Source organism: Dermochelys coriacea, chromosome 2 (genome assembly GCF_009764565.3).
Source record: "Dermochelys coriacea isolate rDerCor1 chromosome 2, rDerCor1.pri.v4, whole genome shotgun sequence".
NCBI classification, from domain to species: domain Eukaryota; kingdom Metazoa; phylum Chordata; order Testudines; family Dermochelyidae; genus Dermochelys; species Dermochelys coriacea.
In genome coordinates this window covers 132,938,904-132,954,622 of record NC_050069.1, presented here as the reverse complement: position 1 = coordinate 132,954,622, position 15,719 = coordinate 132,938,904, and the positions used below count along the sequence as shown (strand labels likewise).

At 41.4% G+C, this 15,719-nt stretch overlaps 1 long non-coding RNA gene across 1 annotated transcript in view; it reads left to right on the top strand.

Moving 5' to 3' along the window:
• Positions 1-4,871: 4,871 nt before the first annotated feature.
• Positions 4,872-15,719, top strand: part of LOC122458803 — a 59,590-nt gene continuing 48,742 nt past the window's right edge. The window contains exons 1-2 of the long non-coding RNA XR_006279080.1: positions 4,872-4,967; positions 5,503-5,604. This is a non-coding gene — a long non-coding RNA (uncharacterized LOC122458803). The remainder of the gene's footprint in view (positions 4,968-5,502; positions 5,605-15,719) is intronic.

Here is a 15,719-nt window from a genome sequence, read left to right as displayed (position 1 = left end):
AGCAGATCATGACCCCTTCTATTGGACCCCATAGGCCGACAGGGCATTTAAAATCTTGAAAAGGAAGCTGATGGAAGCTCCGGCTCTGGGCCTCCCGGATCTCACTAAGCCGTTTCAGTTGTATGTACATGAATGAAAGGGGGTGGCCCTAGGAGTGCTCACACAGTTGTTGGGAGCATGGAAACATCCCGTGGCCTATTTCTCTAAGCAGCTGGACCAAGTGGCAAAGGGATGGCCAGCATGCCTGCGGGCAGTTGCAGCTACAGCCCTGACGCTGGCTGAAGCTGAGAAACTAACTTTGGGAGGGACAATACAGATATATACCCCTCATATGGTCCGAGCCTTATTGGATGCAAATGGAGGCCTTTGGCTCACCCAGGCTCGGATGGCTAAGTACCAGGCTAAACTTCTAGAGAACTCTGAAGTCACCTTACAGTCTTGCCCCTCACTTAACCACGCCACCCTCTTACCAGAGACTGAGGAACAGGAACATGATTGTTTAGAGATTATAGATGCCCAATACTCTAGCCGTCCAGATTTAAAAGACATACCCCTCCTAAATGCAGATCATGAGTGGTATACTGATGGTAGCAGCACTGTGATAAACGGGCAAAGGAGGGTGCGCTATGCTGTCGTAACCCTCCATGACACTGTGGAAGCCAAGGGTTTGCCCACTGGGACCCCTGCCCAGCTGGCTGAACTAGTCGCCCTCACCCGTGCGCTTAAACTGTCAAAAGGAAAGCGGGTCAATGTTTTTACCAATTCAAAATATGCCTTTGGAGTGCTACATGCTCATGCTGGCTTATGGAAGCAAAGGGGAATGCTGACTGCTCAAGGCTCCCCAGTCAAGTACGGTCCCCAAATCCTCCAGCTCCTAGAAGCCGTACAACTCCCCTTGGAAGTGGCGGTGGTACACTGTAAAGCCCATCAAAGGGAAGATCAAGATGTGGCCAGGGGTAACACCCGGGCAGATAGAGAGGCTAAGCATGCTGCCACCTTGATATCCCCTCAGACTGAGAATGCTGATATGCATGCCCTTATCCCATCCGTGGGGGAGCTTCCGACCCCCCAGTACTCTGGAGAGGAGAGACAGCTAACCGACAAACTCGGTCTCCAGGAAAAGGAGGGATGGTTCCATTCCCCGGAAGGGAAGGTCCTTCTACTGAAGGGCCTGATCCGGCCAGTGTTACAGAAATTACATCAAACCACTCACGCTGGCAGAGAAGCACTTATCCAACTGATGGGAAAATACTTTATAACTTCTGGACTCCGACCCCTGGATACCCCGGTACAGGCTGACTGCTTAGTCTGCCAAAAGAATAACCCCCGACCAGGACATCCAGGGCCACCTGCTGCTCTGGAACCCACTCCGGGCCCCGGACGGGTGTGGCAAATAGATTTTACTGAGTTTCCTAAGACCCAAGGGTACAAATATCTCCTTGTCTTAGTGGATCGATTCAGTGGATGGCCAGAAGCCTTCCCATGCCACAATTGCACTGCCAGGACAGTGACCCTTAAGTTTGTTAAGGAGGTCATTCCTCGCTTCAGACTTCCCCAGTGGATAGAATCTGACAACGGGACACACTTCACATCAAAGATTGTCCAAAGCATCTCGAATGCCTTGCAGATCCCCTGGAAACTCCATACGCCCTGGAGATCACAAGCCAGTGGTGTAGTAGAGCGTACCAATCAGACCCTTAAACAACATCTTTCAAAAGTGTGCCAAGAAGCCTCCCTGCAATGGCCTGATGCCTTACCCCTCATCCTGCTCCACATCTGCGCTCTCCCAAAGGGTAGATTAGGGCTTAGTCCCTTTGAAATTATGTTTGGAAAGGTATGGCCTATGAATGGCACACCGGTTCTGTCAGGGGAGTGGGAGCTGGGTAATGGTTTTTTGTCTCAGTATATGTGTTCCCTGTCTGCTGTTCTCTTGTCTCTTCACAGGTATACTAAAGACTCCCAGCCTCTTCCCTTGGACTCTCCCATCCTCTCCTTACAGCCTGGTGACTCTGTGCTTGTTCGCACCTGGAAAGACGAGCCTCTCCAGGAAAAGTGGAAAGGACCCTACATCGTCCTGCTGATCTCCCATATGGCGGCAAAGGTCGAGCGACACAAGAACTGGCTCCATCACTCACGTCTGAAGGCAGTACCTACCCCTTCATCAGCAGAGCAGTGGACCGTCCACCCCGTTGACTCCTCATCTAGTGACGATCTCGGGGTAAGTTACTGTTTAAGAGACACAAACAGCGGGCACCTTAGCGCCAAAATGGGCCCACTCAAAAACTGGAAACCCTGGACCGGGAGGACCCTGGTAATAATTAATCGTGTAACCCTGTTATTTTCTATGTTGTTATTTCTAAACTGTGCATATTGGGAACATAATTCCTTTGTTTTACTTGTCCACCATGTTGCTACTTTAACAAACCAAACTGATTGCTGGGTGTGTGCTCCGACTCCACTTTCCCCCAGAACAGGCGTGCCCCTTGTCATGCTGCCCTTAACCCTAGCAGAATTAGCCGCCACCAGAGAGCAGGAAAGTAGAAATTGAATGGACTCACCGTTCTGGGATAAGATCTCTTTGCAGTAAGCTACCTACCAGGATCAGGAGTATTCAGTTGCAGTGCTCACTGAGGGAGTGTTTTGTTTTACCCAAAACCAATCTGATCACTATAGGCGTCCTGTGGGAAGGAGCTCCTGTGTTATTACACAGTGGGCCGATGGATATTGGATAAAAACCGAGAGGGGAGGTCAGCAGTGTAGATGTAATGGTTCCTCGCCTTTTGGGGAAACTCTTACAAATGATCCTTCCACAAAAGGAGGGTCAGGAAATATAAATTACAGTTCAGTTAATATTTCCACTATAGCAGGCAATGGTGGGTTTGCAGCGGTCCTTATGGTGAGTGCAATTTGAACGGCACAATTCGGAATACCCCCCTTGTACCCACTCGGGAGGATGGGAAGCCCCCCTGGGGGCATATGAATTGTTTGGAAAAGCGGCCTTAAATATCCCAGATCCCTCTAAGAAACAGTTCTTACTGGGCCGTACAGGGTCACTATTTTGTATGTGGCCTAAAGGCTTACAAGGTATTGCCTGCCAATTGGACAGGTAGCTCTTATATAGCTTATGGAGTTCCTCATCTTTCAATAACCACCACACTGCCCAAAGGAAAGATTAGGAATGCCCGAGATACCTCTGTTGAGTCATGAGAAGAGACCCTGCAGTGACTCAATGCAGCCTTGGAGGGCAATGCTAAGAATCCCCTCACAACTGAAAAGCTTACAGGGTGCTCCATACTGGGAATTGTGCCACTGATTACCGGGCCAGCCATAGCATGCATAAGTCGCTATATTGTAAGGCTTCAAATGGTGCTTGAAAAAGTCGCCTTAGAAATAGAGGACTCGATTTGTGATCTAGGGTCAGCAGTAGTAACATTAAATAAGGAGGTACAGCAGCTCAGGATGTATTCCCCCCCAAACAGGCTGGCCTTGGACTACCTTTTGGCATCCCAAGGGGGTGTTTGTATCCTTGTCGGGTCCCTTTGCTGTGTATAAATAAATGACAGCAGTTATGAGATTTATGATAAGGTAGTACAGGCTGAAGCCCATGCCTGAGCCGGAGCACAGGCTGCCTACACTGCCCCCGAGAGTGTTTGGTTGCAAACCTTGTTTTCAGGCTGGGGTTTGTCATCTTGGCTTGGTGGTTTATTTCGTCTGTTGTTGAAAAGTTTTCTTCCTGTTTTAATCGTACTGATGGTGTTATGTTGTGAAATATCATGTATCAGAGCCCTTGTAAAAAACATGGCAATGCATTCCCTTCAGGGCTACCACAAAGTGTTTATGCAAAGTCCCCTTATAAAAAGATAAGTGCCCAAGTGAGAAAACTCAGAGACAAGGCTGTTGAGTATTCTCAAAGGAGGGAGTTGTTGGGGACACCGGGCATGGCCACTAGGTAACTCAAGGGGATGGAAGACCATTAGTGTCGATGAAGCCCCTTCGCTCTAGGCCCAGATGGCCCCCCCTTCCCTTTTCTGCCCAGAGACACTCACAGCCTTCACGCTGAGAAGTTTGCAACAGTGTATTGTAGGCACAGACTGGCTGGAGCAAGATTAGGTCAAGCAGGACAGGAGTGTTAGATAATGCTGAACAAACAACTCCATATATGGGGGAATAGATGATAAGAGGAAAAAGGGGAACTGGCTGGTATACCGGATTGGCTATATGGATACTCAGGGCAGCTTGCTATTGGATAAGTATGCTAAAGAATGAATGTATAAAATATGTGTAACTGCTTGCACTGGTGTGCAGGATTTGAGATTGTTGTCTCCCTGTACCGCTTGAAGCTTCATATAAACTTTTCTACTTCTCCACCCCATTGTGATTATTGGGCAACGCACACCAGGCAATGAATCCAGCTGTTGCTTGCCTCAGGCTTTTGTGCCAGCAACAATAGGTTCCACAAAAAACAGTATGTCGAGCAAGGAGATGCCTAAATTAAGCAGTAAGAAATGCCAAGGAAAGGGGTGTATCCTAAACCCAGCATTTGAGAAAGAGTTCAATGAATAAATCTGGGCCAGAGGAGACCCTTCCCTCTGCTTGGAATTCACAGCTAGTCCTGTCCCTCTCCCTCTCTCTCAGAAAAGACACCCCCCCCCTTTACTTTTAATTTAGTGGTTAGAAAAATCATCCAGGCTGTAGGAGACCTAAGTTCATTTCTTCCCTGCTGTGGAGAAAGGATTTGAGTTTCCCACATGAGTGCCCTAATCACTGGATTCATTTGCTGTCTGGCTAGCCTACTGAATATTTAATTAGTTATACAGTGGAACAGCTTCAACAGGTGAGACTGAAAGCCCTGTGCCAGAATGTCCCAAAGACCAGTGCACTCTCCTGTGAGGTAGGAGGCTCAAGTACAAATCCTTTTTCCACATCAGACAGAGAGGAGAATTGAACCTGCCTCTTCTACATCCCAGGTGAGTGCGCTCATCACTATGCTGCAAGTTGCTCTTCTTGGCTGCAGGATTAGGTGTGTGCTGAGAATGCCTATTGGCTTTGACCCCACAGTCAAGATAAGTAGGGAATGCCTAATGTGAGGATCCTGCTAAGGTTTAGGCACCTGGGCTGTAGCAACAGCGCACATACACACTGACAGACTTTTAGGTGCCATGGGGACTTTACCAGCAGAAGTGTTGGGATCTCTAGAGTTGGGCAGCAGCTGAACCAGGGTTTTAAGAATCTCAAGGGTGCCTAAATGTTGAATTTAAATGACAAAAATTGCAATTAAGCTAAATCCTACTTTTGAATCTAGCCCTTTGTAATCAGAGACTATAACTCACCCATCCGCTGTGTGTTGGACACAGAGGAGAAGACATGGAACATACTATGGAGTGTGTTATAATACATTAATACTTTACACAAGAGGTCTCTTCTTTACCAGTTTCTTAGTTCCTATTAACTCTTTTTAGAACCTTCTTTTAAAGGGATTTCCTTTTATACTTATTTTCCCAGCACACCTTGCTGCACTAGACCTTTGAATTGGGCAGAGCTAAGCAACTTCACCCCTAAAGGAGCCATTTTGTACCTGAAAGATGCCTCTCTACTTTTCTTTTTGTAAGTATTCAATTAATGTTTTGTATTTAAGGGTGATACACTCTTACACTGGGGTCAACAAATACTGTTCTAAGTGACATAAAATGGAATAAATCTGGACCCTCATCTGGCAAACACTAACCGTGTGTTATCTGTGAGTTTTCCTATTGAAACCAATGGGGTATGGGTGATAGCAAAACCTATGGGTTGGTGTTTGCAGTACAAGAGTTTGGGTTTCTTCTCTCTGTTCCTCATTTGCTGATGTAAGAATCAGGAGAGTGTCCTCAGCATATTTTGGGTGGCAATTCCATAATAAAGGATATACTCCTATATTTAATGGTCTTTTCTGCTAGAACTGATTAAACTGTGTGTGTACCAATGTGTTAGAAGGGAGCCACCACCCTATCATTGAGATAAATTATTGGAAGAATCAAAAGTTTTGAAGCCTCACCTTTGCAATTATATCTCTAAACTGCAGTTTTAATTAAGGCAAAATGCCCACTGAAGTCAATGGGCGCTTTGCAGGATTAGTCATTTAGTTAAAAGTTTTCAAAGAGGAAAGACAATGGTACTAATTCAATACCCTTCTGTATTAACTCATTAAAGGGAATATCCCTAAGTGATAGGGAGTCCATATAAATATTTTAGTAATGAAAAATCTTTGAAAGACCATCTCTCCTCTTCATGAAGTTACATATGCATTATTTATTTCTTTGATCTAAACATTATCTTCATCTGGAAACCTGCTATCAAATCCTAGTGAAAAGAAGGAAACAACTACTTATTCATTTTAGGCAATGAGCTCTCCATGAGGGCACCTCATTGATTTCAACAGGGGTCTACATAAAAACAGGAATCTGCATGTATGGGGCTCCTTGTAGGATCAAGAATTTAGGGTGTAAATGTAGGCTACAATCCTGCAAACCTTTAGGCATGCACTTAACTTTTAATTAGACTATTCATGGTAGTCAAGTTTAGCAAATGTGTAAGTGTTTGCAAGATTGGATTATATTAATTAGGGTCTTGCAAAAAAAAATATTCCAGAGTACAACACACATCTGAGGGATACAAAAGCATTAGTCATCAATTCAAATATTGGGGGGGGGAAGAGCCATAAACATTTATTAATTAAGACATTTCTAATTGTAATTTGTAATAAACTTTCCTTAACTAAAAAAAGACTTTAAACCCTGATCCTGTAATAATTTATGCACAAGCTTATCTTTGCACACTGTTAGTTCCACTGAAGTTAATGGGACTACTCACTGTGTGTGTAAAGTTAAGCATATACATAGGTATTTGCAGTGTTGGAGCCTTAGACAACAAATTGTTTTTCTTTTCTTTTCTTTTCTTTTCTTTTTTTTTTAATTGTAGTTTACTTCACGTTCAGTAATCCATATTTTCTCCCTCACTGGCTTAAATATTAGAAGTGACATATCAAGTGCATGCTATTGAAAAAAGCCAACATTTACTTAAAAATGACTTGGTAAAGTAGTAATGGTCTCTGTTAAAACTAGATTTCTCCTTTTTGAAATAATATATTTTTTACTTTGGCAATTTAGAGTACTCATTAGCTATGAAAAGAACAGGGCAACCTCATTTCTTGTATTACGAGCAAGTTGTCAAGTCTCTTTCTTTGGAGTTTGTACCTGAATCTTTTTAGGGATAATTTGGCTTATCATACAATATCTTCATTTGTGATGATGCTTACTGCACAGATAATAGAATAAAGTGCATTGGAAGCTACGTTCCACTAGCAGAATTCCTATCTTAGCTTCCAAATTACTTTTCAAAATATTTTATAGCACATTCCAGTATTGCTGTTACAAGCCTTTACCTGATCATTTTAAAGTGTTTTACAGATTTTTGGTAGTACAAAACATTAATAAATTTCTTCCTTGCATATAAAGGGGAAAATAAAGCTTTGTGTTAAAGGATGATGGGAAGTTACTGCAGTTCAGCTCCCAATTAAGGATAAATTCATTCTAAACATCCCTCTCTCTGCTTCAATGATACTTCCTGACAAAAGACACTCTTGGGTATATTGTGTTTGAAAATGTAGCAGTGGTAAATTAAGACGTGTGAATCAGTACCAGGGAAAACTGTCCAAGGACACATCTTTTATTTTTCACCTTCTATCAAACCATGAAAACATACAGGCCAGCAATAGATAACTTCTCTTGCAAATACAAAAATAATTGGACCTATCCTGAGTGTCAGTAGAGGTAGACAGAGTTTCTCTGGCTGCAGTCTTGATTGTCTTATTTATTTATAGTGGAAGCTTCAAGGAGGCTTTGAATTTATTGTCAAAAAAGAAAATAATTTGTAAAGTTTACTTTTTTAGACATATAAAAAGGAATCTTTAACTATACCTCATCCACTGTACTCTACAGTTAAAGTCTATTTCACTATTTCTATTATAACCACCTGTTTCCTGGAATTTTTAACAGGCTTACAAATTGGCTGAACTTTAGCACACAGGAGTCTCAGGCTGGAAAGGAATGTTGTTGTGTTCAGGAGTTATAAAACTCAAATTATATTTAAAGAATAAAAAATAATATGGATAAGACTTCATTATTATTTTCTTGGTTTGGACATCCAAGATGTTATCAAAAAGACTCAATTCTTCCAACCTTATGTTGAGTGGTATCCAACTTAGTGAACGGTTCCATGGACCCATATGTTGAATATAATACTAAACAGTAAAGTGTGTCAAAAAAAATTCTGTGTCATTGAAACTGAAATGTTTCGCAGAAATGTGTCAGGTCCATGGAAATATTTTCTCAGGCCAAGGGTGAAATTTCACAGAGAAATATGGAGACACTCACCACCCCAGAATAGGTAATAACATGGTGGTAAGGCTAATAGCCTGTTTAATTCAGAACAGGAACTTGAATTGGGGTCTTACAAATCCTATGTGAGGGCCTTAACCACTGGACCATTGGCTATTCTAAGATGGGTTTCATGAATAAAGTTTTTCATGAATAAAGTTTCAAATATTCTTATTTGTGTTCTGTATTAGAAAGAAAACAAATTTTGAAACCTCAGTATTATTCATTGAATGGGATTGTTGCTTTTTGGACAGCTCTGCTAGTTAACATGAGTAAGATGACAAAATTAGGCTGTAAATTAGCACATCTACCTTTCAAATATATTAATAAACATATCTTAATCACTCTTTCTATTACATTTCAATTTGTATTTTCATTAAAATTTCCTTTATAAATCAGTTAGATTAATAGCATTTTAATGTACAGTTCATCAGTTGTTATAGATTGATGCAGAATCCAGCTTTTCAATTGGCTACTTATAAGAAGGGCTGCAATTATCTACAACAACCTTCCACTGATGTGCCTATAAGCATCCATAACACATTACTCAAGTCTGTAACATATTTATAACATATTTTAATAATTTATAAATGCTTTATAACCCATTTACAAATGTAATTTTACTATAAAGTATGGCCCTCTTTCTATTAATGCTTAATTTGAGGCTGATTATTAATTGATACACTTTGCAATGTGCATTTTTAGTTTATCAGAAGAAGCTTTTTCACTAGCTTCACTAACTCAGACATCCAATTGGCTCTCCTGTTATCCCCAGCTGGCCAATGGGAGGCATAGAAAATCCCACCACTACCCCTATGCACATTCCTAAATTCATTAGAGATATGAGAAGAGGCCTGGCTCTGGAATTTCTGGGCAGAGACTATCCCCCTCTTTGTGGAGTTTGGATATCATTCCTGCTAGTCCAATCCAAAATATCCCCCCACCGATAAGGCATTTAGTAATCATTCTTAAACAAGACCCAGTTGATGGAAGTCTTGTTCCTTTGATCTTAGAATTGACTTGCATGTAATGTACTACACAAGTTCTGTCTTGATTCTTTTACAGATAAAAAACAAACCCAGTAACCCAGCTGCACTTCTTGTTACAATAACATTTTAGGTGCATTATATCTAAACTTCAAAACATAATATTTTTAAAATATATGTCCCCCTATTCCCCCCCTGGGAATTTTGCCTTCCTTAGTAGCAGAATCTCAAAGAAATATCTCTACTTATCTGATAGCCTGAAAGTCAGAGCTAACTGCAATTGCAATATTCAGCGTGACTAGCAATACCATGAAATCCATTCAAACTCTTTAACAGGTGAAGTAATGACAATAGTATTCATATAGGTCTGACAGACAGCTGCAGCGGCACAGGAGCTAGCAAACAGAGCTGTAAACGGGAATTTGAGTGGGAGTTCTGTTGGAGGAGAAGGTATTTGTACTTGGTTTTGTATTTTTAGTATTTGTGTGTGTGTGTAGAGGCTTCTAGGGGCTTTGTGCTGGGAGAGAAGCTGAGCCCTGATTAGGGGGTGGGGCTTCTAACTAGAGGTCCTATAAAGGTAGCCAGCCAGTTAGGCAGCGGCACAGGAGCTAGCAAACAGAGCTGTAAACAGAGGGGTTTGAGTGGGAGGTTGTATTGTAGTGCTTGTTTGGGGTTTGCTTTTGCTGGGGGGGGTCTTTTTGGTGTGACTTGTGTTTCCCAGATTAACAGGACTTAGGTGGGAAGGTGATGAAAGATACGGAGGCAGCTGTGGGAGTGACTCCTGTAGTGGAAGACACACTGAGGATGACTGGATGTGGAAGCTGTGGAAGGTACATGATCCTGGAGGGGGGAAACAGTAAGAGTTTTTTCTGCATGAAATGCTGTCTGATAGAGCTGATGGAGGAAAAGATCCGAAGTTTGGAGATGCAGGTGGAAAATCTGGTTGAGTTTAGGAAGGGGTTTGAGCAGATGATGGAGCAAAGATATGAGGTATCTGAAGGGAAAAGTTCAGACTCACTGATGGAAGCAGGGCTGGGGAAATTTGAGGGGAGACTGGGTGAGGAAAGTGGTCAGTGGAAGCATGTGACTAAAAGAACCAGGCAGAGGAAAAGACGGGCTAGTAAAGGTGAAACAGAGCTTAGGAGCAGGTTTGCAGAGTTGGAAAATGAAGAAGGGGCTCAGCAGGTACTTGTTGAAGGTGGAAGGGTAAGGAAGAAGAGAAGAGAGGCTAGTCCTATAGGAAAAGCAGAAGAGTCAAGGGGGACTACACCAATTATGAGCCCCAGGAGGATACAGGATGGGTTGAAGAGGATTATAAGGGAAAATAGGAATGGAAAGAACTTGCAGCCAGAGGGAACAGGGGAGAGATGGGAGAATATCACTATCACCAGCAAAAGGCAGGTCTATGTGATAGGGGACTCCTTATTGAGAAGAATAGACAGGCCTGTAACTAGAGCTGATCTAGAGAATAGAAGGGTGTACTGTCTTCCGGGTGCTAAGATAAGGGATGTAGACCTGAGGGTGAAAAGAATCCTAAAGGGAGCGGGAAAGAATCCCCTAATTATCCTTCATGTGGGAACAAATGATACGGCTAGATTCTCACTGGAAAGTATTAAGGGAGGCTATGCTAGGCTGGGAAAGACGCTTAAGGAAATTGAGGCTCAGGTGATCTTTAGTGGGATCCTTCCTGTTCCTAGAGAAGGGCAAGAAAGGTGTGACAAAATTCTGACTGTCAACAGATGGCTTAGGCAGTGGTGCTATAAGGAGGGCTTTGGGATGTATGGCCACTGGGAGGCATTCACAGACAGAGGACAGTTCTCTCGGGATGGACTTCATCTGAGTAGGGAAGGAAATAGTCTTCTAGGATCAAGGCTGGCACAACTGATAAAGAGAGCTTTAAACTAGGAATTAGGGGGAGATGGTTGGGAGATGTCCAGGTAATCTCCACGCCAGATTTTAGCATTAAGAGGGAAGAAGACGACGAAGTAAGAAAGGATACAGCCATGGGTAGGAGAATGTATATAAGGAGCGAGAGCGGTGTGGTTACTAGTCTAATAGGTTATACTGGCTGTAGAATGACTGTGCCTAATAGGGTACAAAATGTGAGCGAGGCCAAACAGCAAAAATTAAGATGTTTGTACACCAATGCGAGAAGCCTAGGTAACAAAATGGAGGAACTAGAGCTACTGGTGCAGGAAATGAAACCAGATTTTATAGGAATAACAGAAACATGGTGGAATAGTAGTCATGACTGGACTACAGGTATTGAAGGGTATGTGCTGTTTAGGAAAGACAGAAACAAAGGTAAAGGTGGTGGACTAGCATTGTATATCAATGATGAGGTAGAATGTAAAGAAATAAGAAACGATGCAATGGATAAGACAGAGTCCGTCTGGGCAAAAATTACATTGGGGAAGATAACTAGTAAAGCCTCTCCTACGATCGTGCTTGGGGTGTGCTATAGACCTCCGGGATCTAATTTGGATATGGATAGAGCCCTTTTTAATGTTTTTAGTAAAGTAAATACTAATGGAAACTGCGTGATCATGGGAGACTTTAACTTCCCAGATATAGACTGGAGGACCAGTGCTAGTAATAATAATAGGGCTCAGATTTTCCTAGATGTGATAGCTGATGGATTCCTTCATCAAGTAGTTGCTGAACCGACTAGAGGGGATGCCATTTTAGATTTAATTTTGGTGAGTAGCGAGGACCTCATAGAAGAAATGGTTGTAGGGGACAATCTTGGCTCAAGTGATCATGAGCTAATTCAGTTCAAACTAAATGGAAGGATTAACAAAAATAAATCTGCAACTAGAGTTTTTGATTTCAAAAGGGCTGACTTTCAAAAATTAAGGAAATTAGTTAGGGAAGTAGATTGGACTGAAGAACTTATGGATCTAAAGGTAGAGGAGGCCTGGGATTACTTTAAATCAAAGCTGCAGAAGCTATCGGAAGCCTGTATCCCAAGAAAGTGGAAAAAATTCATAGGCAGGAGTTGTAGACCAAGCTGGATGAGTAAGCGTCTTAGAGAGGTGATTAAGAAGAAGCAGAAAGCATACAGGGAGTGGAAGATGGGAGGGATCAGCAAGGAAAGATACCTAATTGAGGTCAGAACATGTAGGAATAAAGTGAGAGAGGCTAAAAGTCGAGTAGAGTTGGATCTTGCAAAGGGAATTAAAACCAATAGTAAAAGGTTCTATAGCCATATAAATAAGAAGAAAACTAAGAAAGAAGAAGTGGGGCAGCTAAACACTGAGGATGGAGTGGAGGTTAAAGATAATCTAGGCATGGCCCAAAATCTAAACAAATACTTTGCCTCAGTCTTTAATAAGGCTAAAGAGGATCTTAGGGATAATGGTAGCATGACAAATGGGAATGAGGATATGGAGGTAGATATTACCATATCTGAGGTAGAAGCGAAACTCAAACAGCTTAATGGGACTAAATCGGGGGGCCCAGATAATCTTCATCCAAGAATATTAAAGGAATTGGCACCTGAAATTGCAAGCCCATTAGCAAGAATTTTTAATGAATCTGTAAACTCAGGAGTCGTACCGAATGATTGGAGAATTGCTAATATAGTTCCTATTTTTAAGAAAGGAAAAAAAAAGTGATCCGGGTAACTACAGGCCAGTTAGTTTGACATCTGTGGTATGCAAGGTCCTGGAAAAAATTTTGAAGGAGAAAGTAGTTAAGGACATTGAAGTCAATGGTAAATGGGACAAAATACAACATGGTTTTAAAAAAGGTAGATCGTGCCAAACCAACCTGATCTCCTTCTTTGAGAAAGTAACAGATTTTTTAGATAAAGGAAATGCAGTGGATCTAATTTACCTAGATTTCAGTAAGGCATTTGATACCGTGCCACATGGGGAATTATTGGTTAAATTGGAGAAGATGGGGATCAATATGAACATCAAAAGATGGATAAGGAATTGGTTAAAGGGGAGACTGCAACGGGTCCTACTGAAAGGTGAACTATCAGGTTGGAGGGAGGTTACCAGTGGAGTTCCTCAGGGATCGGTTTTGGGACCAATCTTATTTAATCTTTTTATTACTGACCTTGGCACAAAAGTGGGAGTGTGCTAATAAAGTTTGCAGATGATACAAAGCTGGGAGGTATTGCCAATTCAGAGAAGGATCGGGATATTCTACAGGAGGATCTGGATGACTTTGTAAACTGGAGTAATAGCAATAGGATGAAATTTAATAGTGAGAAGTGTAAGGTTATGCATTTAGGGATTAATAACAAGAATTTTGTTATAAGTTGGGGACGCATCAATTAGAAGTAACGGAAGAGGAGAAGGACCTTGGAGTATTGGTTGATCATAGGATGACTATGAGCTGCCAATGTGATATGGCTGTGAAAAAAGCTAATGCGGTTTTGGGAGGCATCAGGAGAGGCATTTCCAGTAGGGATAAGGAGGTTTTAGTACCATTATACAAGGCACTGGTGAGACCTCACCTAGAATACTGTGTGCAGTTCTGGTCTCCCTTGTTTAAAAAGGATGAATTCAAACTGGAGCAGGTACAGAGACGGTCTACTAGGATGATCTGAGGAATAGAAAAGTTGTCTTATGAAAGGAGACTTAAGGAGCTTGGCTTGTTTAGCCTAACTAAAAGAAGGTTGAGGAGAGATATGATTGCTCTCTATAAATATATCAGAGGGATAAATACAGGAGAGGGAGAGGAATTATTTCAGCTCAGCACCAATGTGGACACAAGAACAAATGGGTATAAACTGGCCACCAGGAAGTTTAAACTTGAAATCAGATGAAGGTTTTTAACCATCAGAGGAGTGAAGTTTTCGAATAGCCTCCCAAGGGAAGCAGTGGGGACAAAAGATCTATCTGAGATCTATCTATTTAAGATTCTACTCGATAAGTTTATGGAGGAGATGGTATAATGGGATTTTGGTAAGTAATTCATCTTTAAATATTCAGGGTAAATAGGCCTAATCCCCTGAGATGGGATATTAGATGGATGGGATCTGAGTTACCCAGGAAAGAATTTTCTTTAGTATCTGGCTGGTGAATCTTGCCCATATGCTCAGGGTTTAGCTGATCGCCATATTTGGGGTCAGGAAGGAATTTTCCTCCAGGGCAGATTGGAGAGGCCCTGGAGGTTTTTTGCCTTCCTCTGTAGCATGGGGCATGGGTGACTTGAGGGAGGCCTCTCTGCTCCTTGAAGTTTTTAAACCATGATTTGAGGACTTCAATAGCTCAGGCATAGGTGAGGTTTTTTGTAGGAGTGGGTGGGTGAGATTTTGTGGCCTGCGCTGTGCAGGAGGTCGGACTAGATGATCAGAATGGTCCCTTCTGACCTTAGTATTTATGAATCTAGGTCTGAAGGTGTTAGGAGAACTTATGCACTGATTAATTGTCCCTGAGTCCCAATGTGTGGCTCTTTAATTTGAGAGATGTGTTTATTCTGAGATGTTGTTATTTTCAGAAAGACTCAGTTTCTAGACATGAAAGGGAACTGATATTACTTAATTAAAACTTAGAACTAAAACTGCCATAACTTAGTATATACTCTAGTGGAAATGAGGTCCTCAAAATTTACTAAGAATATTTACATGAACTTTAAAATTTTGATATACATTTATATACTGAAATATATCTTATATGCATGCTTCGGCTATGGTTCATAATGTGATTTAGAGTACATTTGAGGCAAAGTAGTATGAAACAGTTACATAACTTTGGTGAAAAAATATAAAATAATTCAATTATTATTTTATTACCCAACTACCAGTTTCCACATAAAGGTGTTGGATGAGTATAGTTGTTAAAAAAAAAATAGCAGTTACAAAAATTATTTTTTCTCCTTTTTTAACCTTTGAAATAAAATTGTTTACATTTTTAAAGAGTTTTCTAAAAAATTTAAATGTTTAAACTCTATAGACGGCTAAAAGAGTGAAATACAAATTTGTGACAAAGTTAATCAAAATACTTAAATTGTATCCAGCTCTCATAAAACAAAAAAATATGATGAACTATATCTGGGTCACCAGTTGTTCAAAAACAAAGGCCCCAGACTTACAATTACTTATTAATTTGTTTAACATTACTGCTGTGGGTTGTCTCATTGAAATCAACGGGGCTACTCACAATGGTAATGATGAGCACATATATGAATATTTTCAGGATCTGTGACCAAAGTTTGTAAATCTACAAATGAGATCTTCCTTCTAAAACACTGCTGTTCTAATTTAGTGCACAGAGTCTTATTGACACAAATGAGCTCCATACAGGTGCAGTGAATTAAAAGATCATGGCCTGAGATCGAAAAAGAGCTAAGTACCCATTTTTCT